General features: G+C 36.7%; 1 protein-coding gene across 11 annotated transcripts in view; it reads left to right on the forward strand.

The window, feature by feature from the left end:
* RBMS3 (RNA binding motif single stranded interacting protein 3) overlaps positions 1 to 27927 on the forward strand; it is a 1638617-nt gene that overhangs the window by 586162 nt on the left and 1024528 nt on the right. The gene's annotated exons all lie outside the window — the stretch shown is intronic.

Raw genomic sequence — 27927 nt, forward strand, 5'->3', positions numbered from 1 at the left:
AATTGTTTTCTTTCCCATTCACAAGAAGGGTTAACTTTTCTTTTTAACAGAATAAATTGTATCTTCCTCCTGTAAATTGATTTATGTATATTTTAGAAGTAGAATTTTGAAAATACTTTGTTCAACTTTGAAATACCAGAACAAATGTTCACCATGTGCTGCTTGAAGTTGAAGGTATTTCATGTAACTACACCATCTATAACACATTGCTTTTCTTTCTTAAGCAACATAAATTTGCTGAGCTGGGCCTCAGAGAAAATATGATTTGTTGACACTAATTCAACATGATCCCAACCTGCACAGTAAGAATGTTTTGATTCCTTTGCCAAGTTTTGTGAAACATGCTTTTGGTCTTGGCAATCCTCAAGCTATTAGCTATTTCTTTCTTCCTAATTTCCAGAGAGAGAGAGATTAATTATTTTTCCCTGCACTCCTGAGATTACTATACATGATATCACTACATCACCACAGTAGAATGTCTCCCTAAGACATTTTAAGTTAGGGTGATACCAAGGGTCTCTACAAGTTGGAGATTGGGTCTAAGTAGTTCAGTCTTTGTTATTTGTTTTGTCAGAAGTTTCTTGCCATCAGATCACAGAAAACAAAAAGATGTAAGTACTTGTTTGCTTTACATTACTTTTCTTTTATTATTGTTATTATTATTATTAGCCTCCAGGGTATCTCTGGGGCTCAGTGCCTACACTATGAAACCACTGCTCCTGTTGCCCTTGTCCCCAACCCCATTTTATTGGATAAGACAAAGAAATTGAGAGGTGAGGGAGAGAGAGAGAGAGAGAGAGAGAGAGAGAATGAGACCTGCAGATGTGCTTCACCTCTTGTGAGGCAACACCTCTGCAGGTGGGGAGGCAGGGACTTAAACCCGGATTCTTGAGAGGGGACTTGCACTTAGTACTGTGTGCTCTTAACCTGTTGCACAATTGCCCAACCCTCTCCATTACTTTTCACAAGTATTTTATTGATGAAATTTTGAGATGGATTGGGAAGCTTACATTGTTGACCTTAGGAGGAGAATACTTGAAACACTGAAAAATGGGAATTGAAAAAAAATCTTAGACCACTGTAAACAGTTAGTACTGGTGCTATAGAGTCTGGTTCTCCATCTGGAAAACAAATAAATGTGGGTTATTTTGTCAAAAAATTGTGTTCGAATTTTGAGACACATTAGCCTTTATTTAAGTTAAATTCATTTAATCAGTATTTATTTATAGAGATCATATTATGTGCCAGGAGTTGTGGATGCAGAAATGATGAAAACATTGATAATAATAAAATATAATAAAATAATAATAATAAAATAAAGCAAACAAGGGGCCAGGCAGTGGTGCTTCTGTCCAAGTGAACACATTATAGAGTACAAGGAAGCAAGTCCAGTCCCCAGTCCCCTCCTGCAGGGGGAAAGCTTCATGAGTGGTGTAGCAGTGCTGCAGGTGTCTCTGTGTCTTTCTCCCTCTCTATATCTCCTTCCCCTCTTAAATAAAAGCATTAAAAATAAAATAAAAGAAACATCATTTATGGCCTATGGTCTATCATAGGGAATAGGGAATAGCAGTCTCACTACTACTTAAGCTATGGTGACTTCCTATGTTTTTATTAATTTATACATCTTATTTTAGAGCACTTTTAGGTTGTTAATAAAAGAGGAGCAGAAAGTACAGAGAGTCCCAGTATAATGCCCAAATAGAGTTGTAGATTTTTGGTACACAGAGTAATGGTTACAAACAAAATATTAGCATATCTAATGCATGCCCTCTCTTCTTTCGTTCATGTTATATTATATAGTATATTATATAGTAGAGGGAAATAAAATTTTCTCTAGTCCTAAACCATTCTTTCAATAAATATACAGTTTCTTTCTTAGCTGAGTACACATGTAAAATTATAGACATGGTTTTTCCTCTCCAGTGTTTATGATAAAGTGTGAGTCCTGACAAAACTAATATAAAAATCAGTATAAAATGATAAAAGACAGAGAAATCAAGTAATGATGTGCCTGATAGAGTGCACATGTTACCATTTGCAAGGGCCAGGGTTCAAGTCCCCATCAACAAAGGACAAGCTTCACAGGTGGTCACAAAATACTACAGGTATCTGTTTTTCCCTCCCTTTCCTCTGCTTGTCTCTCCCTTTCTCTTTTTCTCTGTCATAAAAAAAAAAAAAAGAAAGAAAGGAAAAGAAAATGCTCACCAGGAAGTGTGGAGTCATGTTGCAGCCACCATGACCCAGCAATAAACCCGATGGTAAACTATTAACAAAAAGAAGACATAGATATTCTTATAAAAGAGAACATCGCAATCATTAAGATGGGATTTATACAAATTCTCTCTGAAGAAGTTCTACTTAAATGATACCTATATGGTAAATAAAAATTAGTCTTGGAATGAGAAGAGAGAGAGAGATTTTGGGAAGATGATCACCATATACAAAGTTGTTGAAAATGCAGTTCTTTTCCTTGCCAAAGTTATCACTGGGGCTCAATACCTTCATATGAATCCACATCTCCTGGCAGTCATTCACCTACCCTTTTTAAAACTGTTTCTTACTTTTTTTTGTTTTGATAGAGAGGGGTAAAGAAAAGGGGGAGATAGAAATAAGACATAAGAAATAAGAAAATAAGAAGTAAAAGAGGGAGCAAGAAGTGACACCCACAGCTCTGATTTTACCATTTATGACATTTCCCCCTCCAGATGGGGAGCAGGAAGTGACCTGAACACAAGTCCTTGTGCATGGTAATGTGTGAACTCTATGCTTAAGCCATTACCCATTCCTGAAAAGACAGAATTTTGAGCTTCTAATAAAAAGGGACTGAACTGGTAAAGGAAGTGGAAAATGACTGGCCTGGGAGACAAGAATAAAGCCAGTGTTGTCATAGAGATGTGTTGTCATAGAGAAAGTATGGTACAGTGTTGTCATAAAGATGTGTTGTCATAGAGAAAGTATGGTACAATCACATAAGATCAAGTGAGATTAAGTTTTAGAAAAACCATATGATTGGGAGTGATTTATCATCATTCTTTTCAATGTCACTATTAATACAAGGATTGTTTTTTTTTAAAAAAAACATATTTGAAGTACATGCTTTCTTATCAAGCAAGAGAAATAACCTAGTTTTATGGTGAAGAAGTCTCTTTGAGGTTAATTAATTAATGAGGACCGGAAAACAATTAAGTGTGTATAGTTAATGAATAGTTTCCTGAGTAAATGAAGAGAGTCATAGCTAGAGAGACAAGAATCATAGAATTTTCTTTCTAATGCAAATTAACACCAGTTGCAGCAAGTTTAAAGACTGGTTTCAGGGAGCCCGGTGGTAGCGCAGCAGTTAAGTGCATGTGGCGCGAAGCGCAAGTACTGTGGTAAGGATCCAGGTTCGATCCCCCAGCTCCCCACCTGCAGGGGAGTCACTTCACAGGCGGTGAAGCAGGTCTGCGGGTGTTTATCTTTCTCTCCCCTCTCTGTTTTCCCCTCTTCTCTCCATCTCTCTCTGTCCTATCCAACAATGACGACATCAATAACAACAACAACAACTACAACAACAGTAAAAAACAACAAGGGCAACAAAAGGGAAAATAAATAAAATAAAAATAAAAACACAGGTTTCAGAGAACTAGTAAATAGAGAATGAGACTGAAAATACAGTCTAGAACGACATACTTCTGGTAGCAGAAAGGTTAGAATCTGGGCACCAAAAGGTGGTTGACTTTTGCTAAAATGAGCTTTGCTTTCTCCAAGATTACCAGATGGGTAAATGAAAAGACAAGTACAAATTTATGTTGGGAACGTGTGAACCAACATGCTGTAGCTGTTTTAAGTTTGACAGATGGAAAAGAGGAAAAGGTTAGACATTTGAAGACAGTGAAATATAGTTATGTCCCAGGTGATTGAAGCCCAGTCCAAGATGAACTTCCATTTTGACCTATGGGCAAGGGAAAATGAGTAGCAGGACTTAGTCTATTCCCCTATATAAATTGTTATTGAAGACTGCGATGATTAAATTGATCATCATTTTATGAATGAGAAGTTTCAAGTGTAGAATGTCTAGGACTTTAGTGTGGGAGAGGGACAGTTGATGTAATAGAGAAATTAGTCACTGAAGACAGTCAGGCATTTAAAAAGCATTATATGAGTCACTCACATGGACTATGATATCTAAAATGATGACAGAATTCAAAGAACAAAGTGAGAGATAGAACTCAGGACTGATATCTTTGATAAATGAAATGGACAAACCAAAGACATTTGAAAGACACAAAGGAATTGGGAGTAATTGAAAATAGAGAAAATAGCAATTATTTGTGGACCCAAGCCTATGTAAGGAAACAAATAAAAACAAAAGAAGTCCAAATAGATTGAGAGGATTTGTTGTCAGTGGATTAAGGTGTGAATGGCATTTGCTTACTGAAGCAAATGAGATAGAAAAAAAACTAAACTATCACATTTTATAAAAGAAACTCTACTTTCACTGTGAAGAAATGAGATGGTCATTATCACTATCTAATAAGATCTTCAAGTAATTGCTTTTTTTTAGTACAACTCAGCTGAACAACACTCAGAATATTTTTTTAAGAAATAAATGGATACCACTTTTATCTATTTTATCATATAAGTATTTAACAGTCCAAATATGTCAAAATTAAATATTTTATTTATATTTTATTCATACTGGTTATGATGATTTAAATAATTTAAAATATCTAAATATTATTAATTTTATCTAAATTTATCTAATATTTTATGAAATTAAGGAAAAATAAGTACATAGTAAAAATGTGCTAACAGTACAGAAAGTTACAAAATTAAAAGCAGAAAAAAATGTCTTCTATTCTGATTGCCCTAGATCCACTTGTTAGAGACAATCATTTTAAGATTTTATTTATTTATTTATTTATTTATTTATTTATTTATTTATTTTAACCAGAGCACTGCTCAACTCTGGCTTATGGCGGTGTAGGGGATTGAACCTGGGACTTGAAAACCTCAGGCATGAAATTCTCTTTGCATAAACATTATGCTATACCCCCACCCTAGAGACAAGTATTTTATAAATCTTTTCAGAATATCCTTCATGCTAACCTAATCATATAAAATAATGTATTTATTTGTATGTTTTTTTCTTTTTCTTTATTGGGGGATTAATAGTTTACAGTCAAAAGTAGAATACAGTAGTTGGTACATGTGTGACATTTCTCAGTTTTTCACATAACACTCTAACCCTGCACCTGGGTCCTCCTCCACCATCATATTCCAGGACCTGAAGGCTCTATTTGTATGTTTTTAAGAAAAATAATTTCAGAACTTAACTTATGACTGAAAAAATACCTCATCTCTGTCTAGTTTTATAGACTAAATGTGCTCTTCCAAAATTATGTTTACTCTCCAACCCTTAATTTAATAGTCTCTGTGGTAGAGCCTTTATGAGGTAATTCGTAGAAATGATGACATATTAGTTGTTTATATGAGTCTGAGACATCTCTTTGTCATGTGGTCTTACCATCTTCAAGTCAGGAAGAGGGCCTTCACAACAAATGAAACCTGTTAGTATCTTCATCTTGTATTCTCAGCCTCTAGAACTGGTAGAAAAAAAATAGGTGTAGTTTATGCTACCTGTCAAATAATATTTTGTTACAGCAGTTGAACTAAGACATATAGTTTCTTGTGATTCCTTCATATGAAAAATGAGGAATTTTCAGTTGTTACCCTGATATCACTTTACCCTATCTCCTGATTACTTATTTATTTATTTATTGCTTCCAGGGTTGTCTCTTGGCTCTTGTGCCAGCACTACGAATTCACTGCTCTTGGTGGCTGGCCATTTTTTCCTTTTTTTTTTTCTTCTTTTCTTTATTGGATAGGACAGAGAGAATTTGAGAAAGAAGGGGAAGATAGGGGAGAGAAAGATAGACACCTGCGGACCTGCTTCCCCACTGCAGGTGAGGAGCTGGGGGCTACAACAGGGATCTTTGTGCGGGTCCTGGTGCTTTGCACTTTGTGCACTTATCTAGGGTGCTACTGCCTGCCCCCCTCTCCTGAATGTATTCATATTATTGTTTTAACCATTTTAATTGCCATATTTATCCTTCTGGGTCTTGATCCTAAATTTACACAATTCTCCTTAGTGATATAAGGGAGTTAGTGTGTCTTCCGTCTTCCTGTTCTTTCTTCCCTTTTTCTAATAATTTTATCTCTTAATACTAGTGGTAACATGTCATGACTTACCTTCCATATTTTGTTGTGTGACTGTAATTATTTAGTGAGTGCTTAAACTATAAATTTATACTAAACAATGGCCTTTTAAAAAGTAGGTTGCAGTGAGCTGGCGGTAGCGCAGCGGGTTAAGCGCACATGGCGCCAAAGTGCAAGGACTGGTGTATGGATCCTGGTTAGAGCCCAGGCTCCCCACCTGCAGGGTTGTTGCTTCTCAGGCGGTGAAGCAGGTCTACAGTTGTCTTTCTCTCCCCCTTCTGTCTTCCCCTTCTCTCTCCATTTCTCTCTCTCCTATCCAACAATGACGACATCAGTAACAACAACAATAACTACAACAACAATAAAAAACAAGGGCAACAAAAGGGTAAATAAACAAATAAATAAAATAAAGTTTTTTTTTTTTCTTTTAAGGAGGTTGCGGGCTAGATGGTGGCACATCTGGTTGAGTGCATACATTACAGTGCACAAGGATCCAGGTTCAAGTCCCCGGTCCCCACCTGCAGTGGTGAAGCAGGGCTGCAGGTGTCTCTTGGTCTCTCCCTCTCTATCTCCCCCTCCCCTCTCAATTTCTGGCTGTCTCCATCCAATAAATAATAAAAATAAAGATAATTAAAAGTAGATTTGATGTTTTATTGATATTAGTCATCTCTATCAAAATACAAATAGAACCAGATTCCAAGAGAATATTTTAAATATTTTTTTATTATAATGCTCAAAATTACCTCATTAACTTTTAATGATTTATATTTTAAAATTTTTGCTTCATTTTCCTACTAGTTTTGGAAATGTAACTGATAGAGAACACAAGCCTGGGGCTGGGGTATTGGCACGTCTGGTTGAGCACACACATTACAATGTGCAAGGACCAGGGTTCAAGCCCCCAGTCCCCCCTTGAGGAGGAAAGCTTCACAAGTGGTGAAGCAGTGCTTCAGGTGTTTCTCAACCCCTCTCTCTCCCCTTCTCAATCTATGACTGCCTCTATCCAATAAATAAGTTAATTTTTTTTAAAAAAAGAGAACATATATATTCATCTTTATAACAAATCAATGAAATAATCTTAAAAATATTTCCTAGGCATTTTTTCAGTGCCTCAATTGCCGTGCTTTTTATTTTCTTTCTTTTTTCTTTTTTGCCACCAGAGTTAGAGCTGCAGCTCAGTGCTATGATTGTTACACCACCACTCCAATCTGTCATTTTCTTCTTCCTTTTCTCCTACCTACCTTCCTTCCTTCCTTCCTTCCTTCCTTCCTTCCTTTATTTCTTTATTTTTACTTCTATATATTAAAAAAAAAAAAAGCGGGGAAAGTTGATTAGAGAAAGAGAGGCATCTGAAGCACTCACTACTCCACTGCTTCTGAAACTTTCCCCCTGCAGCTGGGTACCAGAGCTCAGACCTACACTGCTGGGTGATGATCTGTGATTGGCATTATTATTACTTCATTTTATTCCTAAGCTCATTTCATTATTTCTAAGGTGTCATGATTTCTCTCTTTTGAATCCATGTCTTGCTTTTTGGAACAGACTTACAAATATTGTTTTTGTTTTTAGAAGAGGTGGGAAGTGAATTTGCAGAGGGCTTTCATGCCACTCTTCATTGTTACTTTTAATTATTCTAGCTGCTCTTGGCATGAATTGCTTATGATGAGAGTAAACCAGAGGCTGTTCTGATCTTATTCCTTTGTACATGACAAGATTCCACTTTTGATAAGAGGTAGACACTTTTTTTTCCTTGAGAGAAGGGAGATATTTCAAAAATGTGAATGACTGAAATTGTCTACATTGTGAAGACTTGAGATAAAAATTTTCTTCTATTTGGTTATTTTCTCCCTCCATTGTCTTTGTCCTCTTATCTTTGAATAAGATTAGATTTAGGTTTAGATTAGATTAGGTTTCCACAGTGCAAAACTAGTCTCTGTGTCTTTTAGTTGTCTGCTAATACTGCCCACTCCGTTTGGACGCCATGAGAGGGATTTATGATCAGTTAGTATTACTATTCCAGTTATCTGTGATTATACTATTATTTAATCCTTTTCAGTTGACATTTTATTTTTCAATGTTTTTAATGATTTAGAGCATTTTTTCTTGCTGTCTAATTGATCCTTATTTATGGTATCTTATCTTGTTTGGGATGATTATTTCCTCATATATCTCATAGGAAAATATCACTTTTTAAATTTATTTTATCTAATTACTTAATTTTTTTCTTTTTTAATATATATATATTTATTTATTTTCCCTTTTGTTGGTCTTGTTTTTTGGGTTATTGTTGTTGATGTCATCATTGTTGGATAGGGCAGAGAGAAAAGGAGAGAGGAGGGGAGACAGAGAGGGAGAGAGAAAGACAGACACCTGCAGACCTGCTTCACCGCCTGTGAAGCGACTCCGCTGCAGGTGGGGAGCTGGGGAGATGAACTGGGATTCTTATGCTGGTCCTTGAGCTTTGCACCATGTGTGCTTAACCCGTTGCACTACCGCCGGACTCCCTACTTAATTTTTTTGTTATGACCAGGATTGTCACTGAGATGTGATGCCTGTAGAACAATCTGCCACTCCTAGAATTAATTTGTTTCTCATAAATAAATAAATAAATAAATATCTTTAAAAAAAAGTTGCCTCCCTGCTACAGATGAAGACCAGGAACTTGAACCCAGAACCCAGATCCTTCCACATGGCAGTATATATACTCTACCAGGTGTACCACCAACAACCCCCAAAGTAACATTTTTAAGACATCAGGAAGTATATTATTTCTGTGTCCTGTGTGTGTGTATTTCTTGTTTTAAATTTAATCTTTTTTTTTTTAACACAGTCCTAGTAAAATGGCCCATGATCTTCTGCATGCAAAAACACCTCACTTCAGTTCTTATGTTGTATGTTTCTATGAAGAAAAGGAGGGAAAGGGACTACCGCTTCACCTTTCTGGGAGTTTCACTATTTTAGTCTGTGTTCTCCCATGTGGTGTTAGACCAGAGATTGAGCCCTGGGCCTTATGCATAGAAAGCAGGAGTTTCAGCCCTTCATCTACCCTCTAGATTCTTTCTTGATCTTTCTGAATGAAGTTTTGGGTTTTCTTCAAATACTAAGGAAAGCTTTATTGACTGTTCATATTTACTAGTGAAGAACTACATTGAGTGATGTAGATAGAAAGTTTGTGTTCTTTAGCAAATGCCTCAAAAGTTTTATACTCTAAAAGGAAAGGTTCATTCTTTATAAAGCGAAGGGTCCTTTCCTTGTACAGATTTCCCTTTAGAGTGTCAGGAGAGGAAGTAATTAGGAGGGTCACTGTCATTCCCAAAGTTATGAAAATGCTCTATTACACTTTAACTGGTTCAAGTTCTTAAGAATAGAATGAAGAAGCCCTTCGAGTAAGTTGAATTAAGCAAGGAATATATTAACATATATTAAATAACTCATCCAGTTGTTTAAAGAATAGAAAATCAGTTTCTAGGGGAAAAATACCATAAAACGTAACTTTAACTTCAATGAAGAAATAGAATAATCAGGAGGCAGCTGCCACTTGGACCCTAGAACCACCCTCCCCTTGCTACCATCCAGAGGAAGAATGGGAACTCTGTACCCGGCCTGATGGTCTGCTCTTAGGTCATACTGAAATCCAGGTCTTGTATGGGTATAACTAATAGGAAGAACTGAGCTCACATATTTACACTCTGATTCTGACTAAGATTAGCGATACAGGCTTTAAAACTTGCACCCTGGGAAGCAATGTTCACAGGGTAGGATGACCATCAGATGATGAGAGAGTGCTCAAAAGATTACTGCTATCCTAATTGCTCCTTATCCTCGACATAGGGAAACATACTTGCATCTACTTTCATCTCCTGATCAGATGCCTTTCCTCTTTGACTCCACTGATTTGGTGACTGTATCCTTACTTTATACCTTTATCTTGTCTTACAGTACACCAGTGGGTCTGTCTGCAGATGAATCTTTCTCATTAGAATGCTATGCCTGAGGTTTAAGATGTGATTCATTGCTGCAGCTACCAAACAGAATATGAAATTAGAGGGGTCAGCCACCTTCCAGAGTTGCGCCTTAATTTCTTATTCTAATTTTCATCTCAGTTTACTTGGACTCTACCTGTTGGACCTCTGATGGTTGGAGGAGTTCCACTAGGAAACACTATGCTGTGCTTATCACCACTACAGTCCCTTCTAACAATTTTCTCTGATAATTTATACATACTAGTAAAATTTATACATACTAGTAAAATCCATCTAGCTACTACCTTACAGAAATTTATAACATCCCTAGGTTTTTTTTTTATTAGTGATCTAATAATGATTGACAAAATTGTGGGATAAGAGGGGTACAATCCCATATAGTTCCCACCACCAGAGTTCCATATCCCATCCCCTCCATTGGAAGCTTCCCTAGTCTTTATCCCTCTGGGAGTATGCACCAAAGATCTTTATGGGGTGCAGAAGGTGGAAGTTCTGGCTTCTGTAATTGTTTCTTCACTGAACATGGGCGTTGGCAGGTAGATCCATACCCCCAGCCTATTTCTATCTTTCCCTAGTTGGTGGGGCTCTGGAGAGGTGGGGTTGCAGGGCATATTGGTGCGGTCATCTGCCTATGGAAGTCAGGTTGGCATTATGGAAGCATCTGCAACTTGGAGGCTGAAAAGCATTAAGATATACAGCAAAAAAAAAAAAAAAAGGTTTAATAATCAGAAACCTAAAGGTAAGAATATAGCAGATGAGATTTGGGGTCTTCATGTTGGAAGAAGCTAGGAAGTCTGTTTTAGAGTTTGATGTTGATTGCATAACTACCTTTTTCTTTACTATTATGGTATTATGGCGATAACAAATAATACCATATTTGCAGATGCATTTGTCTTTTACACTGGGTTAATCTGGTTAACCAAATTTACTACTTAATCTCTCAGTGTATCACCATCTACAATCAAAGATATGTTAATTGGAAGAATGTGAATTTAAGAAGATACCATAATGCACACAAATCAGTTTGCTTTACTGTTTCCTTGTGCCCATGAATGGAAAAAAATATATATCTGGCTTATTTGTTATTTTGATATTCACTATGCAAAAACAGACTTTAAAAAACAACTTTCCTGAAATTGAGGCAGCTTGGAACATTCCTACTCATGACCACAGAATGTGAGCTCAGACCTACAGGGATGCAGAGGTTACACAGGCTCCTAAGCTGAATATGGGCCCCAGATCAAATTGATGGGGTCTACAGTCAACAATATTTATACACCTTTCCCATATTTGGGAGCCACTCTCTTCCATGATTCAGCTTTCTGGTCCTTTTCTCAGCAATGACATCATCTCCTCAGACAATAACTTGGGTCCACCTGCATATCAGAGGTCAGGCTCAGAAAAAGAAAAAAAAAATTAGTATAGTCATGGGCCTTTTGAAATATAAATAAAACAGGCCTACTAACTATCTTCAAAATGGAGACCCCAAATCTTTATCTGTATTATTCCAGCCTTTTGGTTCATGATTACTCAACAATTTGTTTGGCATTATATGTTAACTCTTTTTTTCAGCCACCAGGTTCCAGAAGCTACCTTGATGTCATCTGGACCTCCCTGGGCAGACGACCACGCCAATGTGTTCTGGATCCCTACTTCCCCAGAGCCCTGCCCCATTAGGGAAAGAGAGAGACAGGCTGGGAGTATGGATAGACCTGTCAATGCCCATGTTCAGCAAGGGAGCAATTACAGAAGCCAGACCTTCCACCTTCTGCACCCCAAAATGACCCTGGGTCCATACTCCCAGAGAGATAAAGAATAGGAAAGCTATCAGGGGAGGGGATGGGATATGGAGTTCTGGTGGTGGGAATAGTGTGGAGTTGTACCCCTCTAATCCTATGGTTTTGTCAGTGTTTTCTTTTTATAAATTAAAAAAAAAAAAAACAGCTTTCTAGTATATAACACCTTGCTATCCCAAATAATTTTCTCAGAAATGAGAATGTTTACATTGGAAGGGAATAGAAGAAATGTAAAACCTCCAACATTGACTTTAGAAAACCACGGTTATAGAATTGCACATGAAGCTAATAAAATAGCGTGTGAGGAGAGCATGGCTTCAGAAGGCTGCTCACAGTACTCTGATTTGATCTCACAGTCTTCTCATCTGGGTTTTCACATCAATGGAAAACATTAAAATGTGGAGGCAGGGCAAGGGCACAAAGGTGGAGAGTAACTATAATGTAAAGTATTTTGAAGTTTAAATGGATCAGAAAGTTGCTGAAAACATATTTTCCTCACAGGTTTGCTAAGGTGGATTTGTGATAGAAGTAGATTCCATTTCCTTCTTTTGTTTAATCCATACAATACTTCAACACCAATAAAAAAATCCCTTTAACTTAGATGTTCAGCTTGACATTTGTATATGCAAACTGGAGAAAGGAAATTCAGCTCTGAAAGTTGTCTTGGAAAGAGCAGTGAACCTTAGAAAGCTGAGCCTTAATCTTCCCCGTGTGAGAGAGTGTTGTTGAGGGCTGATTATCCAAGGTCTGTCAGTTACTTTCTAATGTGTGCTTATCTTGGGTGCTGCTTTTGAATGAGAAGGTTGCACTCATCATTTCTACTGCAATGCTACCTCTTGTATTGAAACCAGACCTGCCCTGAACCTTTTCTCAAATACCACTAATAACAATGTTATTATATATGGCAGTGTTACTTTTTTTCTTTGGGTGGTCATATAATATTACCCTTTGTAAATTTTATTCTTTGGTTACTAAATTGCCATTTTTTGTTTTCTTCCTGCTCTGCCTTATTTTATTTATCACTTAGAACACTTTCCCTGTTATTCCCATCCTTTCATTATAAGTTTTTCTTTTCCAAACTAAATTATCATTGAATGGTAGTATTGTATAGTGATTCGGTAAGTAAATAGATACCTGATCCAGACAGTGTATCTTCCTTCTAACTTGGCCAGTTAAATTCTCTATGCCTCAATTTCTTCATCTTCAGAATGGGACCAATAATAGTGTTTGCAGCAAAGGTGTATAAATATTGGCTAGACTGAAAAAAATGTATAAGGCAGTGTTTCTCATATAAGAACTTGCATGCAGACAAAATTAGAGATCTTGATAAATACTTTGAATCTAACAAGCTCCTGGTCTACGCACCATGTGTGAGTAGCAAAGAGGAAGTAGCAAGAACTAAGCCTGGCTGTACACAAGGGTTTGTCATGGGCATAAGATTTATCTTTCTCACAATCAATACCTTCTGGTTTTTATCTCATGTATTTCCTGAGGATCAACCTGCCAGCATAGGGTGATCCTTGTACTGCTGGTGGGAATGTAAATTGGTTCAACCTCTGTGGAGAGCAGTCTAGAAAACCCTCACAAGGCTAGAAATGGACTTTCCATATGACCTAGTAATTCTCCTAGGGATATATCCTGAGGACTCCATAACACCAAACTAAAAAGATATGTGTACATCTATGTTCATAGCAGCACAATTTATAATAGCCAAAATATGGAAGCAATCCAGGTGCCCAACAACAGATGAATGGCTGAGAAAGTTGTAGTATATGTACACCATGGAATACTACTCAACTATTAAGAATAATGAACCTATCTTCCCCAACCCATCTTGGATGGAACTAGAAGGAATGTTGTTATGTAAGATATATCAGAAAGACAAAGATGAGTATGGGATGATCCTACTCACAAACAGAAGTTGAGAAAGAACAGAAAGGGAAACTCAAAGCAGAATCTGACTGAGTTTGGAGTATGACGCCAAAGTAAAAATCTCTGGGTGGAGGGTGAGGGTGGATGTTCAGCTTCACTCTGTGGTTAAGGGGGAGGGGCACAGATTTTTGGTGATGGGAATTATTTTAATATACACTTCTACTAACTTATAGGCTCACAAATAAAAATTAAGGAGCTCCACTTCCCCAGAGACCCACCCTAATAGGGAAAGAGAGAGGCAGACTGGGAGTATGGACGGATCAGTCAATGCCCATGTTCAGTGGGGAAGCAATTACAGAAGCCAGACCTTCCACCTTCTGCAACCTACAACGACCCTGGGTCCATGCTCCCAGAGGGCTAGAGAATGGGAAAACTATCAGGGGAGGGGGTGGGATATGGAGATTGGGTAGTGGGAACTGTGTGGAGTTGTACCCCTCCTACCCTATGATTTTGTTAATTTATCCTTTCTTAAATAAAAAATAAATTAAAAAAAATTAAAAAGCTGTGCAATTGCATAGATTTTTAAAAGAGAGAGAGAGAGATTTTTTAATCTGGGGATAGAGAGAGAGAGAACAAAAGAGAGAGAAAAGAAAAAGGGGAAGGTCAGATCACTGCTCAGTTCTGTAAAGAATGGTGCTTGGCATTGAATTTATGAACTATGGGGTCTCAGGTGTGAAATCTTAGTGCACTACAGCTGCTCTGTTGCCTCTTCCCAGACATTTGATTTATCTCATATTTTGGTATTCCATAAATATTTTTGGAAAGGGAATAAATGTAGAGAAGGACAAATGATGATATAGTAGTCTATGTGAATAATTTTTGGTATTTATCACCAGATATGACTTTTCTCCAGAATTCCATTTCACCGTCACTGATTCTACTAAATATTTTCAAGTGCCCCTGGCATCCCATAGTAAGTCATTACAAGGACCACTTTATTTCTGTTTCTCTTCCTTCCCTTTTCTCCAAATCTGCGACTCGTGCATGTTCCTTTTTTCTGCTCACTGTATCACTACCATTTTGTACTTCTCTTATTAAAGTCCTAAGCCAAAGTCTACCTGTCTAGATGGTAAATACTACTGGCTCTTACCACCCTTCACTTCTTTCAAAGAGCTCACAATATTTCCAAATTAAATCTATAATTGAAAGTCAATGACATTGTAGATGGTATCTTCCTTATGATCTAAATATAAGTGGTTGTTTTGTTGGTTATAACAATGATATTCTTTTTAGGGTATGCTGAACAAGCAAACAAAACAAAACAAAGAAACAAGTAAACAAAATACAAAAATCATAGAACAACAGATTGAGAACAATTGTGGTTATAATTGGGAGGCTAGGGATCACAGAACTTTGGTGGTAGTGGATGCAATGTGGAATTATACACTGTAATCTTTTTTTTTAAATTTTTTTAATATTTATTTTATTTATTTATTCCATTTTGTTGCCCTTGTTGTTTTATTGTTGTAGTTATTATTATTGTTGTCATTGTTGGATAGGGCAGAGAGAAATGGAGAGAGGGAGGGGAAGACAGAGAGGAGGAGAGAAAGACAGACACCTGCAGTCCTGCTTCACCGCCTGTGAAGCGACTCCCCTGCAGGTGGGGAGCCGGGGTTCGAACAGGGATCCTTATGCCGGTCCTTGTGCTTTGCGCCACCTGCGCTTAGCCCGCTGCGCTACTGCCCGACTCCCTATACACTGTAATCTTACAATCTCGTAAAACACTATTAATTGCAAACAAAAATGTCTTTAAAGATAAATTATTTTTAACAGTATGTTTTAATATTTTTAATAACTAAGGTAATGGTTGTTTTATACACTGTGTTCTTTTGTAAAGTGTGTGTGTGTGTGTGTGTGTGTGTGTGTGTGTGTGTATGTGTGTGTGTGTGAGAGAGAGAGAGAGAGAGAGAGATGCAGCCAATCCTTTAGTCACATAATAGGAATAATGCTACAGATTGTCTGTGTTTCCCCAGGAAGAATTCCTCACTGCTGAGTTACCATATCACCGTTCACTCAGCAGGGTTGAGGCCCTGGCAGTGGCATACGTCTCGTCATTATTTTCCAGAATATTACCATCTGCTCATCTGATCCATTAACCTCCTATTGTACCACATAAAAGAAATGTCCAGCTATAGAGGAAATATGCTGTACAGTTAAGCCTGGGGAAGTTCATTGACAAATACATTGTTTTGGAAACAAGAGTCAATGCTTTTGTCACTTTCTTTTTCCTAAATCGCTTGCTCAATTTCTGGAAAAGAGACTGTAGACTATTTAGATAAATGAAATGAGGCTGATCTAATTTATTTATTGTTGATAATATGTGAAGAGAATTTAACTAATATTTAAATTCGTTCTTTCTTTGTGCCTATCAAGGACAAAAAAAAGAGCTTGTATGTAGTTTGTTTTCTGTGCAGGATTTTCACTTCTATAGCCCCCGTAAGATATAAAATTTTAGTCAACCATTATAATACACTACAATTATATAGAGAGTTATTTCATCTTGAATATATATATATTTATCAGTTCTGAATTCTCTTTTTTAAATTTCTTTATTGGGGAAATAATGTTTTACATTCAACAGCAAATACAATAGTTTGTACATGCATAACATTTCTCAGTTTTCCATATAACAATACAACCCCTAATAGGTCCTTTGTCATACTTCTTGGACCTGTATTCTCCCCCCATCCACCCACCCCAGAGTCTTTTACTTTGGTACAATATGCCAATTCCAGTTCAGGTTCTACTTGTGTTTTCTCTTCTGATCTTGTTTTTCAACTTCTGCCTGAGAGTGCTATCATCGCATATTCATCCTTCTGTTTCTGACTTATTTCACTTAACATGATTTTTTCAAGTTCCATCCAAGATCGACTGAAAACAATGAAGTCACCATTTTTTTTAATAGCTGAGTAGTATTCCATTGTGTATATATACCACAACTTGCTTACCCACTCACCTGTTGTTGGACACCTGGGTTGCTTCCAGGTTTTGGCTATTACAAATTGTGCTACCAAGAACATATGTGTACACAGATCTTTTTGGATAGGTGTGTTGGGTTCCTTAGGATATATCCCCAGTAGAGGAATTGCAGGATCATAGAGTAGGTTAATTTCTAGCCTTCTGAGAGTTCTCCAGACTGTCCTCCACAGAGGTTAGCCAATTTACATTCCCACCAGCAGTGGGTTCCTTTGACCCCACAGCCTCTCCAGCATTTGCAGCTGTTACCTTTTCTGATTATGGCATTCTCATAGGAGTGAAGTGGTATCTCATTGTTGTCTTTATTTGTATTTCTCTGACAATCAAAGACTTGGAGCATTTTTTTCATGTTTCTCAGCCTTTTGGATCTCTTCTGTGGTGAATATTCTGTTCATGTCCTACCCCCATTTTTGGATGGGGTTATTTGTTTTCTTGTTGTTGAGTTTGGAAAGTTCTTTATACATTCTGGTTATTAGCCTCTTGTCTGTTGTATGACATGTAAAGATCTTCTCCCATTCTGTGAGGAGTCTCTTGGTTTGGGTAGTAGTTTCTTTAGCTGTGCAGAAGCTTTTTAATTTTATGTAGTCCCATAGGTTTATACTTGTTGTAGTCTTCTTTATAATTGGATTTGTTTCATTGAAGATGTCTTTAAAATTTATGTGGAAAAGAGTTCTGCCAATATTTTCCTCTAAGTATCTGGTAGTTTCTCGTCTAACATCCAAGTCCTTGATCCACTTAGAATTTACTTTTGTATTTGGTGAAATAAAGTGGTTCAGTTTCATTCTTCTGCATGTTTCAACCCATTGTTTCCAACACCATTTGTTGAGGACACTCTGATTTCCCCAATTAATAGTCTGGGCACTATTGTCAAATATTAGATGTCCATAGGTGTGTGTGGGGGGCTTTCTTCTGGGCTCTCAATTCTATTCCACAGGTCAGTGTGTCTAATCATGTTCCGGTACCAAGCAGTTTTGATGACAACGGCCCTATAATACAATTTGAGATCTGGGAGAGTGATGCCTCCAGTTCTGTTCTTTTTTCTCAAGGTTGTTCTGGCAATTCTAGGTCTTTTCTGGTTCCAGATAAACATTTGTAGCATTTTTTCTATTCTCCTAAAAAAGGTGCTTGGGATCTTGATGGGGATAGCATTAAATTTGTAGATGACTCTGGGTAGTATATTCATTTTGATGATGTTAATTCTCCCAACCCATGAGCATGGAATATCTTTCCACTTCTTTGTTTCTTTTTCAATTTCCTTGAGTAGTAACTCATAATTTTCAGTATACAAGTGTTTCACTTCTTTGGTTAGGTTTACTCCTAGATATTTTATTGTTCTTGTTGCTATAGTAAAAGGAATTGATTTCTGTATTTCAACTTCTTCTAACTTAGTGTTTGCATAGAGGAATGTCACTGACTTTTGAATGTTAATTTTGTAGCCTGACACCTTACTGTATTGCCTGACGATTTCCAAAAGCTTCTTGCTGGATTCCTTAGATTTTCCTATGTATACTATCATGTCATCTGCAAACAGGGAGAGTTTGACTTCTTCTCTTCCAATCTGTATGCCTTTAATTCCTTGCTCCTGCCTGATTGATATGGCAAGAACTTCCAACACTATGTGAATAGTAATGGTGATGGTGGGCATCCCTGTCTAGTACCTGATCTGAGGGCTAATGCTTCCAGTTTTTCACCATTGAGTATGATGTTGGCTGTAGGTTTCCTATATATAGACCCAACTATCTTCAGGAATTTTCCATCTATTCCCTATTTTTGTAGTGTTTTGATCATAAAGGGATGTTGTATTTTGTCAAAGGCTTTCTCTGCATCTGTGCATGTGGTTTTTGGTCTTGGTTTTTATTGATGTGGTGGATCAGGTTCATTAATTTACATATATTAAACCAACCTTGCATTCCTGGGATAAACCCCACTTGGTCATGATGAATAATCTTCTTAATATACTGCTATATCCTATCCGGTTGGCTAGAATTTTGTTCAATATTTTAGCATCTATGTTCATCAGAGATACTGGTCTGTAGTTTTCTTTTTTGGTGTGTCCCTGTCTGCTTTTGGTATCAGAGTGATGTTGGCTTCATAGAAGCTGGAAGGGAGTGTTCCAGTGTCTTCAGTCTTCTGGGAGACTTTTAAAAGTAGAGGTATCAGTTCTTCTTTGAAGATTTTGTAGAATTCATTCATAAAACCATCTCGCCCAGGACTTTTATTCTTGGGAAGGTTTTTGATAACTGTTTCAATTTCATTAGCTGTGATATGCCTGTTCATATTATCTAGTTACTCTTTAATTTTGGAAGTTTAAAGGTATCTAGGAAATCATCCATTTCTTCCAGGTTCTCTTGATTGGTGGCACATAGTTGTTCATAGAAGCCTCACATGATATGTTGAATTTCTGTCATGTCTGTTGTGATATCTCCTCTTTCATTTATGATCTGATTTATTTGGATCTTCTCCCTTTTTTTGTTTTGTGGGTCTTGCTAAAGGTGTGTCAATTTTGTTCACTCTTTAAAAGAACCAACATTTACTTTTGTTGATCTTTTGTATGATTTTCTTATTTTTATTTATTTCTGCCCTAACTTCAGTGATTTCTGTCTTTCTGTTTGCTTTAGGGTTCCTTTGTTCTTTTTCTAGATCTTTAAGATGTGCAATCATGTTGTTTATTTGTGCTTTTCCTTGTTTCCTAATATGTGCTTGTATGGCTATAAACTTCCCTCTCAGTACTGCCTTAGCTGTGTCCCAAATATTTTGATAGCTTGTGTCTTCATTTTCTTTGAACTCTCGAAACATTTTGATTTCTTTCTTTATTTCCTCTTTGACCCAGAGGTTGTTAAGGAGTATACTGCTAAGCTTCTACATTTTGGGACTATTACTAATCTTTTGTTGATTGTTAAGAGTTAGTTTAATTCCACTGTGGTCTGAGAAGATGCTTGGGATGATTTCAGTGCTCTTGAATTTGCTTATGCTATCTTTGTGGCCTAACATATGGTCTGTCATTGAGAATGACCCATGTGGACTTGAGTGAATGTGTTTTCCAGTTTGTTGGGATGAATGACTCTGAAAATGTCCAATAATTATAGGTTATCTATCTCCTCATTTAGCTCTATCATGTCTTTATTGATTTTCTGCATAGAAGATCTGTCGAGTTGAGAGAGTGAGGTGTTGAAGTCCCCTACTATGACTATGTTGGTGTTAATATATTGCTGTAGCTCTTTCAGTAGATGTTTGATGTATTTAGATGGCTTCTCATTGGGTGCATAGATGTTAATAATTGTTAAGTCCTCTTGATTGACTGATCTACTGAGCCTTAAGTAGTGTTCATCCCGATCTTTTAAAATTTTATTTACTTTATAGTCTATCATGTCATATTTGAGAATAGCTGTTCCTGCCCATTTTTTTGTGGGCCATTGGCCTGTATGATAATTTTCCATCCTTTCACTTTGAATCTGTGTTTGTCTTGTTTAGTGAGATGGATTTCCTGTAGACAGCATATTGTTGGGTTGTGTTTTCTGATCCATCTTCCTACTCTGTGACTCTTAATAGGTGAATTCAGGCCATTGACATTTACTGATATCAAAGACTGAAGATATTTTAACGCTATTCTTGTAGATTTTTAGAGTGTTCTGATCTATGGCCTACTTATAGTGGTCTGACTGCTTTTAGGAGACCTTTCAGAACTTCTTTCAGTGCAGGCTTGGTGACAGTTGATTCAGACAAGTTGTCGCTTGTCTGAGAAGGTTTTTATGCCTCCATCTAGTCTGAGTGACAGTCTAGCAGGATACAGTTTTCTTGGTTGAAAGCCTTTCTCATTGAGCACTCAATAGACATTTTGCCACTTTTTCTGGCCTGTAGTGTTTGTGTGGAGAAGTCTGCTGAAAATATTATGGGTTTTCCACTGTAGGTGACTCTTTGTTTTTCTCTTGCAGACTTCAGAATCCTTTCTTTGTCCTTATTTCTTTCCATTCTAAATAGGATGTGTCTTAGTGTCTTTAAGTCTGGATTAATTCTGTTTGGGACCCTCTGGGCTTCTTGAATGTTTATGTCTTTGATGTTTTCTAGAGCAGAGAAATTTTTAGCTATTATGTCCTGAAGAATGCTTTCTTCCCCTCCCTCTCTTTCTTCCTCTGGTAAGCCAATAATGAGTATATTATTTCTTTTGAAGTTATCCCATAGGTCTCTGTTGTTGTTTTCAGTATCTCTTAATCTATTTTTAATATCACTTACTTCTTTTTTAGTTGTCTCTAATTTGTCCTGAATCTTGCTAATTCTGTATTCAGCCTCATTTATTCTATTATTCTCCCCTCTACTATTTTCTGGAGTCCATCAATTTTTTTACCCTGTTCCGATACTATTTTAGCTTGTTCAGCTGGTTGTGTTCTTAACTCAGCTATTTCAGTTTTTAGCTCACTAATAACCTTGAGACAATTAATGTTTTCTTCCAGAGTCTTGTTGGTTGTTTCTGTATTTCTGATGACAATTCTTTCAAACTCTTTACTCACTCCTGTGATTATTTTCTCAACTAGTGTTTGGATGTTTATCTCATTTTTTTGTGCTTCAACTTTGTGGGGCTTTTAGCTGGACTCTTGTCCTGGTTCATTCTTCCAATATTTCTTCTTGTTGGGTTAACCATTTTAAATAGTATGTTTTGAGGTCCCTCTCTCAGTACTTTTCAAATTACTGATCACTCTTTCCTGGATTGACTTGTGTCTAAGTAAAGTAATTAAAGGGTTCACAGTTGTAGAAACTGTCAGTTGTTTCAATTGTATTTTAATCCCTGAGTTGGAGCTCATTGGCTTAAAAGGCTCTTTTTTTCTTTTTATTCCCTAAAAGCTATGGTAGGCTTCTTAGCTTTATCACTTAATTTGACCAAGAGATAAAGCAGAGTGGGTCAGAGATAATCCAGTGGTTATGCAAAGAGACTTTCACAGCCCCACCACTAGGACACTGAGGTATAGATCTTCTAAGTTTCCTTTTAGGTCTCTGTGCCCTGGTATCAGCATAGGGCCTCCCTACTGCTGCTCCAGATTCTGAGGGCAGGAGCAATGGAGACTCACAATTGAATTTGGTGAGTGTCAGGGGAGTCCTTTCCTCCCTTCAGCTGTCCCCTTGTTGGTGAAACAGACTGGAGGTGGTGTCTTAACTGGTAAACTGCCAGACTGTTACAAGCCACTTAAACTCTCCGTAGGCTCGTCTCTGTTCAGGAGCCACAGGTGTTTGCACTCACCGGTGATTTGGTGATTTGGTGGGCTCCTGAAGTCTTTCTAGTCCTGTATTGTTGTGATCCCAGGTGTTCTTTGGTATTCCTAGTTGACCCGGGGGGAGGAGAGGAAAGAAATGCATAGCCCCGCCTCTGGAAGTCTTTCAGTTCTGAATTATAATGGTGCCAGGGACTGAACCTAAACCCTTTGTGCTATGAAAGTCTGTGGCGTATACAGTTGTACTATTTCCCTAGCCAGGTCATACTTTTAATTGAGGTTGTAGGTTTGTAGAGACAGACACACTGGGGCCTGGTGGTGGCTCACCTAGTTAAGTGCACACATTACAATGCAGAAGGTCCAGGTTCAAGCCCCTAGTCTCTGCCTGTAGGGGGAAAGCTTCACAAGTGATGAAGTAGGGCTTCTGTCTTCCTCTCCCTTTCTATCTCCCCCACTCCTCTCAATTTCTATCTCTATCCATTAATAAATAAATATTAAGAAATATTAAAAAAAAGAAAAATGGAAACTATGATTTGGAGGTTTACATTAATTGTTTATGCAGGCAATTTTTGCATTCCCTGTCTCCTAATAATGATAATATTCTAGCTAGATAGTCTGTATTGCTGGCATTGTTTTGAGAATATATGCATTAACTCACTTATTCTTCATACTGTCTTTTTGAAAAAGGTATTATTCTACTCACATAATAAAAGATAAAGTATTCAGAAACAGTAATATCTTTACCATAGTTAGATAATCATTAACTAGTAGGTAACAACCACACCTAACTCCTGAGCTAGTTTTTTCAAAGCATACTCCATTCCATACTTCATAACTTTTGTTTTTTCTCACCACCATGGTTATTACTGGCGCTTGGTGCTCTAGGAGTCTACCACTCCTGATGGTCATATTTTCCTTTTCCTTTTTTTTTTTTTAATCTTTTTTTTGTCTTATCTATTTAATTAGATAGGACAGATAGAAATTAAGAAAGGAGGAAGAGATAGAGATGAAAAGAGAAAAATAAATATCTGAAGATCTGCTTCATCATTCTTGAAGCATCCCACAGGAAGGTGGGAAGTGGAGGCTCTAACTCAGATCCTTGTGCATGGTGGTGTGCCTACTTAACCAAATGTGCCAAGACCTGACCCCACCACATTAACTCCTAAAATGATGTGAGCCTATCTGGAAGAAAGTAATAAAATAAAAGTGCTTGATGGAATAATAAACTTTTATTTTCTGATTTGAGGTTACGCTTATAATAATGATAATTAGTGCATTTGAATGAAATCATAGAAGCACTAATTGTGATCAATAATTATTAATAGGAAGATATCCTATTGTAATGCACCAGTTCTTCAGAAATTGAACTATGTATTTATTGTGATCCCAATTAAAATCCCAGGAAGTTATTTTGTAAATATCACAAGACAATTCTAGAGTTTCTATGGAGAGAGACTTGACTCAGAATGGCCAGCACAGTATAGAAGATGAAGAGTAGAGAACTGACATTCCCTGTCTTCAAGATTTATCTAAAACTACAAGTATCAAGCAGAAGGATTAGACAAATAAATTAGTAAAACAGAACTTAGAAAAATACCTTCATAAATATAATCAACTGATCTTTGACAAAGAAGTTCTGTGACTTTGAAGATAGTCTTTGCAGCAAATAATATTAGAATAACTGTACATCCATGTGCAAGTATATAATGCTAGACACAGACATCATAACCCTCACAAAATTTTATATCAAAATAAGTGACAGAACTAAATATAAATTGTAAAGACATAATTTTTTCTAGTTTACATATGACCTATATGGTTTTGGTTTTGGAAACAACCCCATAGTTTAGCACCAAAGGTGTTTGTATAAAAATTTATAAACTGAATTAAAAAAAAAAGACTGGGGAGTCAGGCAGTAGTATAGTGGGTTAATTGCATATGGCATGAAGCACAAGAACCTGCATAAGGATCCCCGGCTCCCCACCTGCAGGGGTTTTGCTTCACAAGTGGTGAAGCAGGCCTGCAGGTGTCTATCTTTCTCTCCCCCTCTCTGTCTTACTCTCCTCTCTCCATTTCTTTCTGTCCTATCTAACAATGACGACACCAATAACAACTACAACAACTATAAAAAACAAGGGCAACAAAATGGAAAATAAATTAAACAAAAAAACTAAAATGTATGTTCTGTGGTGTTCTTTGTTTGTTTACCTATTAGACAACATACATTAGCCAGTGCAGGGTGCAAGATCATGCCCGTGGTCCACACTTGTAGGGGGAAGTTTCACAAGTAGTGGAGCAGTGATGCAGGTATCTCTTTTATTTTCTGTCTCTCTTTCCTTACTCTCTTTGTCTTTCTCCATCTAGTGAGAGAAAGAAAGAAAGGGAGAAAGGGAGAATGAATCTTTCTTTCTTTCTTCCTTCCTTCCTTCCTTCCTTCCTTCCTTCCTTCCTTCCTTTCTTTCTTTCATTTTGGTTGTTCCAAAACAAAAACCATATAGGTCATATGTAAACTAGGAAAAAATTATGTCTTTATAATTTATATTTATGTCTGTCACTTATTTTGAGATAAAATTTTGTGAGGGTTATGATGTCTATGAAAGAAAGAAAGGAAGAAAGAAAGAGAGAAAAAGGAAAAAAAGAGGAAAACAGTGTTCATGAGAAAACTGTAGTAGAGTCATGCAGGTACGGAGTCCTAGCTATATATATTTTTATTTTGCCCTAGTGGCAAAATAAAAATAAAAATAAAAATAAAAATGAACCTTTGTTTTGTGAAAGAGAATGATAATTGTCAAGAGAATAAGAAGGCACGCTTTAGACATAGAGAAAATATTTTAAGATATCTGATAAAGGGCTAATATAAAAAATATGCAAGAACTCTTAAAACTAAGCAATAAGAAAATAAGAGACCCAGTTGAACTAAAGACCTTAAAAGTCTCTATAAAGAAGCGAGTCAATCAGCATATGAAAAGATGTCTCACTTAATTTTTATCTCCATGAAAATTCCAATTGCAAATGCAATATCATTATACACCTATTAGAATGAGCTAAAATTCAGAATATTGGTAAAAACCAAATGCGGAGATGAATATAGATGAGTAGGAACTCTTCTTATTCATTTCTTCAGTGTGGGCAGAATGCTAGATGGCACAGTTGCTTTGGAGAATTTCTATTACAAAACAAAAAATACACTGCACACAAACATAACATACAATCCACTAATCAGATTTCTTGGTACTTTACCTAAATGGCTTACACATATTCGTACATAGAAAAAGCTGTGTATGAAGCTGAGCTGCAGGGATCTCTTTGTCTCTCTCCCTCTCTACCTCCCTCACATCTCTCAATTTCTCTGTCTCTATCCAATAATAAAAGAAATAAAATAATAATAATAAACTACTAATTAGTCCGTATGTCCAATAACTGTAATTTATTTTCATATTGCTATTATTGTCTAAAATCTTTAATCTTACTGTTTCTTCAAATGTGCCACTCAGATGAACATACTATCTTGGTAAAAATTTAGAAACTCTTTGACCTTCACTTTTTCTTCTCTTTGAAAGTTAAGAGTTCAGTAAAAAAATTTAAAAAAAAAATTATTTGACTCACTCCTTCCAAACCATCTCCACTTCTGTGACAGTTTTTTTTTTTTAATTTTTACACTTTTCTAATTTCATTGTCATGTTCTGTCCCCATTGTCAGAGTTAAATTAGTTCTGTTATTTTACAGTTAGTTCATGAGGTATCTTTTTATTCTCTACAAAGAACATTTTTTTACATCCTATATGTCCTCAGAGCTAAATTTGTTCTCATAGAGAATTAAAAAATTGAAAATTGGAGGTTTAAGTAGGAAGCTGAAATGGATTGACATATATATCTCAACATAGGGATAATCTAGCTGTATGATTTTCTTTTAAAAATTCAAAGCTTGAGTTTTGGACTCAATTAAGAAAAGAATGAAGACATGTAATATAGACTTTCCCAGTGAATTTTGTCATGGCATCTTTAGTTTTTTTCTTTCTTTTCCCTCTTTTTTCCATCAAGTTAAAACTGAGGCTTCACACATGCATGATTCTATTACTCCTGGCAGTCATTCCTTTCCTTTCCTTTCCTTTCCTTTCCTTTCCTTTCCTTTCCTTTCCTTTCCTTTCCTTTCCTTTCCTTTTTCTTTCTTTTTTTTTTTTTCCAGATAATGGGTGAAGAAAATGAGGAGAAAGAGAGACACACAGAGAAGAGCTGTTACAGCACTGCCCCGTCACTCAAATTTCCCTTGTACAGATGCTCCGGTGTGGTAGCAAGGGGCTTAACTCTGGATCTTCACACTTGATAAGGTGTATGCTCTACAGAGTAAGCTCACTTTGGCCCAAGTTGTATCTTGTTTAAAAAAAGTAAATGGGGAATTTTGCATGGAATTCATTTAAAAAGTAAGTGCTATTATGTAGAGTGAGACAAGCCAGAAATAGAAAGACCAAGACCAATACCAATACCAAGTGATTTCTCTTATATGTGGGACTTAAGAGCAAAAATCATCATGTTCAGTCCAGGTTTCACTTTGTATTCTCCCTCTACAAAGTCTTTTGCTTTTGTGCCAACGCACTATGTTCAATCCAGGTTTCACTTTGTGCTGTCCCTCCCTGTCCCCACTTTATTAAGTTCCACTAATGAATGAGATCATTTGGTATTTGTTCTTCTCTTTTTGGCTTATCTCACTCAATATGATGTCCTTGAGTTTTATCCAAGAGGATGCAAAGGAGACAACCTCATCATTTTTTAACAGCTGAGTAGTATTCCATCACTCATCTGATATTGGACATCTGGGTTGCTTTCAGGTTCTTACAATTACAAGCTGTGCTGCTATAAACATAAGTATGCACAGATCTAGGCTTTTCTGTCTCCTTTGGGTAAATCTCCAAGAGAAGAATCGCTGGGTCATAGGTCAGGTTCATTCCTAGTGTCCCATTTAGTCTCCAAGGAGGGAGAAGGTGGATAGGAAGAAAACTCTGGTGGGCCTATTATATAATGAAATTGTATGCATATGTCAATGATTGCACTGTAAAGCATTAACAATAATAATAATAGAATAAAAATCGGTAAAAGAAAATATATGGTTAAACTTGGACTGTGTAGGGGTGTATTGTACCAAAGCAAAAGTCTCAGGGAAGTAAGGAAATGGGCTCAGTAAAGGGACATTAGGGTTCTGTTTTGTCTCCTAGGTACCAATCAAAGGGCTATACTTATGTATTAAACTATCCAGCAGACCCCTAACTAATTAATTTTTTTTTCAAATGCAAAAAAGTAAAGGAATGGTGTTCTGAAAAAATGTGTAAGTGCTAAACATGCATATATAGATGGAAGATACACACACATGGAATGTAGGCATATATGCAAAAATCGCCTATAAACATGTTTACGCACACATATATATTTAGATCCACATTATGATAGATTTGACATTACTAATCTAGAATAGATCTTTGTAGCTCTAGTTCTCTACAATTAAATTCATGCTTTTGAAATTATGTATCTGTTTAAAACCCTCAGCTTAATGAAATAAAGATAAAAGACTGGGGAAGTATCACAGAAAGTAATGCAACTGACTTCTGTGCCATAGACACCAGAAGTTCACGTCTCAAACCACAGCAACACTATAAGCCAGAGCTGAGAACTGCTCTGATATCAAAAACATAAAATTGAAGAAAGTATACAAATACAATTAATGTTTATTCCACTGACATGACTCAGAATCTATATATATTCACATTTAGCTCAGGAGCCTGTGTAACGTCCCAGTCCCTGTCAGTCTGTGTTGTCTATGGTCACAAGCAGGTAACATTATAAGTTGCAC

This window comes from Erinaceus europaeus, chromosome 21 (genome assembly GCF_950295315.1).
Source record: "Erinaceus europaeus chromosome 21, mEriEur2.1, whole genome shotgun sequence".
Classification (NCBI taxonomy): Eukaryota; Metazoa; Chordata; class Mammalia; order Eulipotyphla; family Erinaceidae; genus Erinaceus; species Erinaceus europaeus.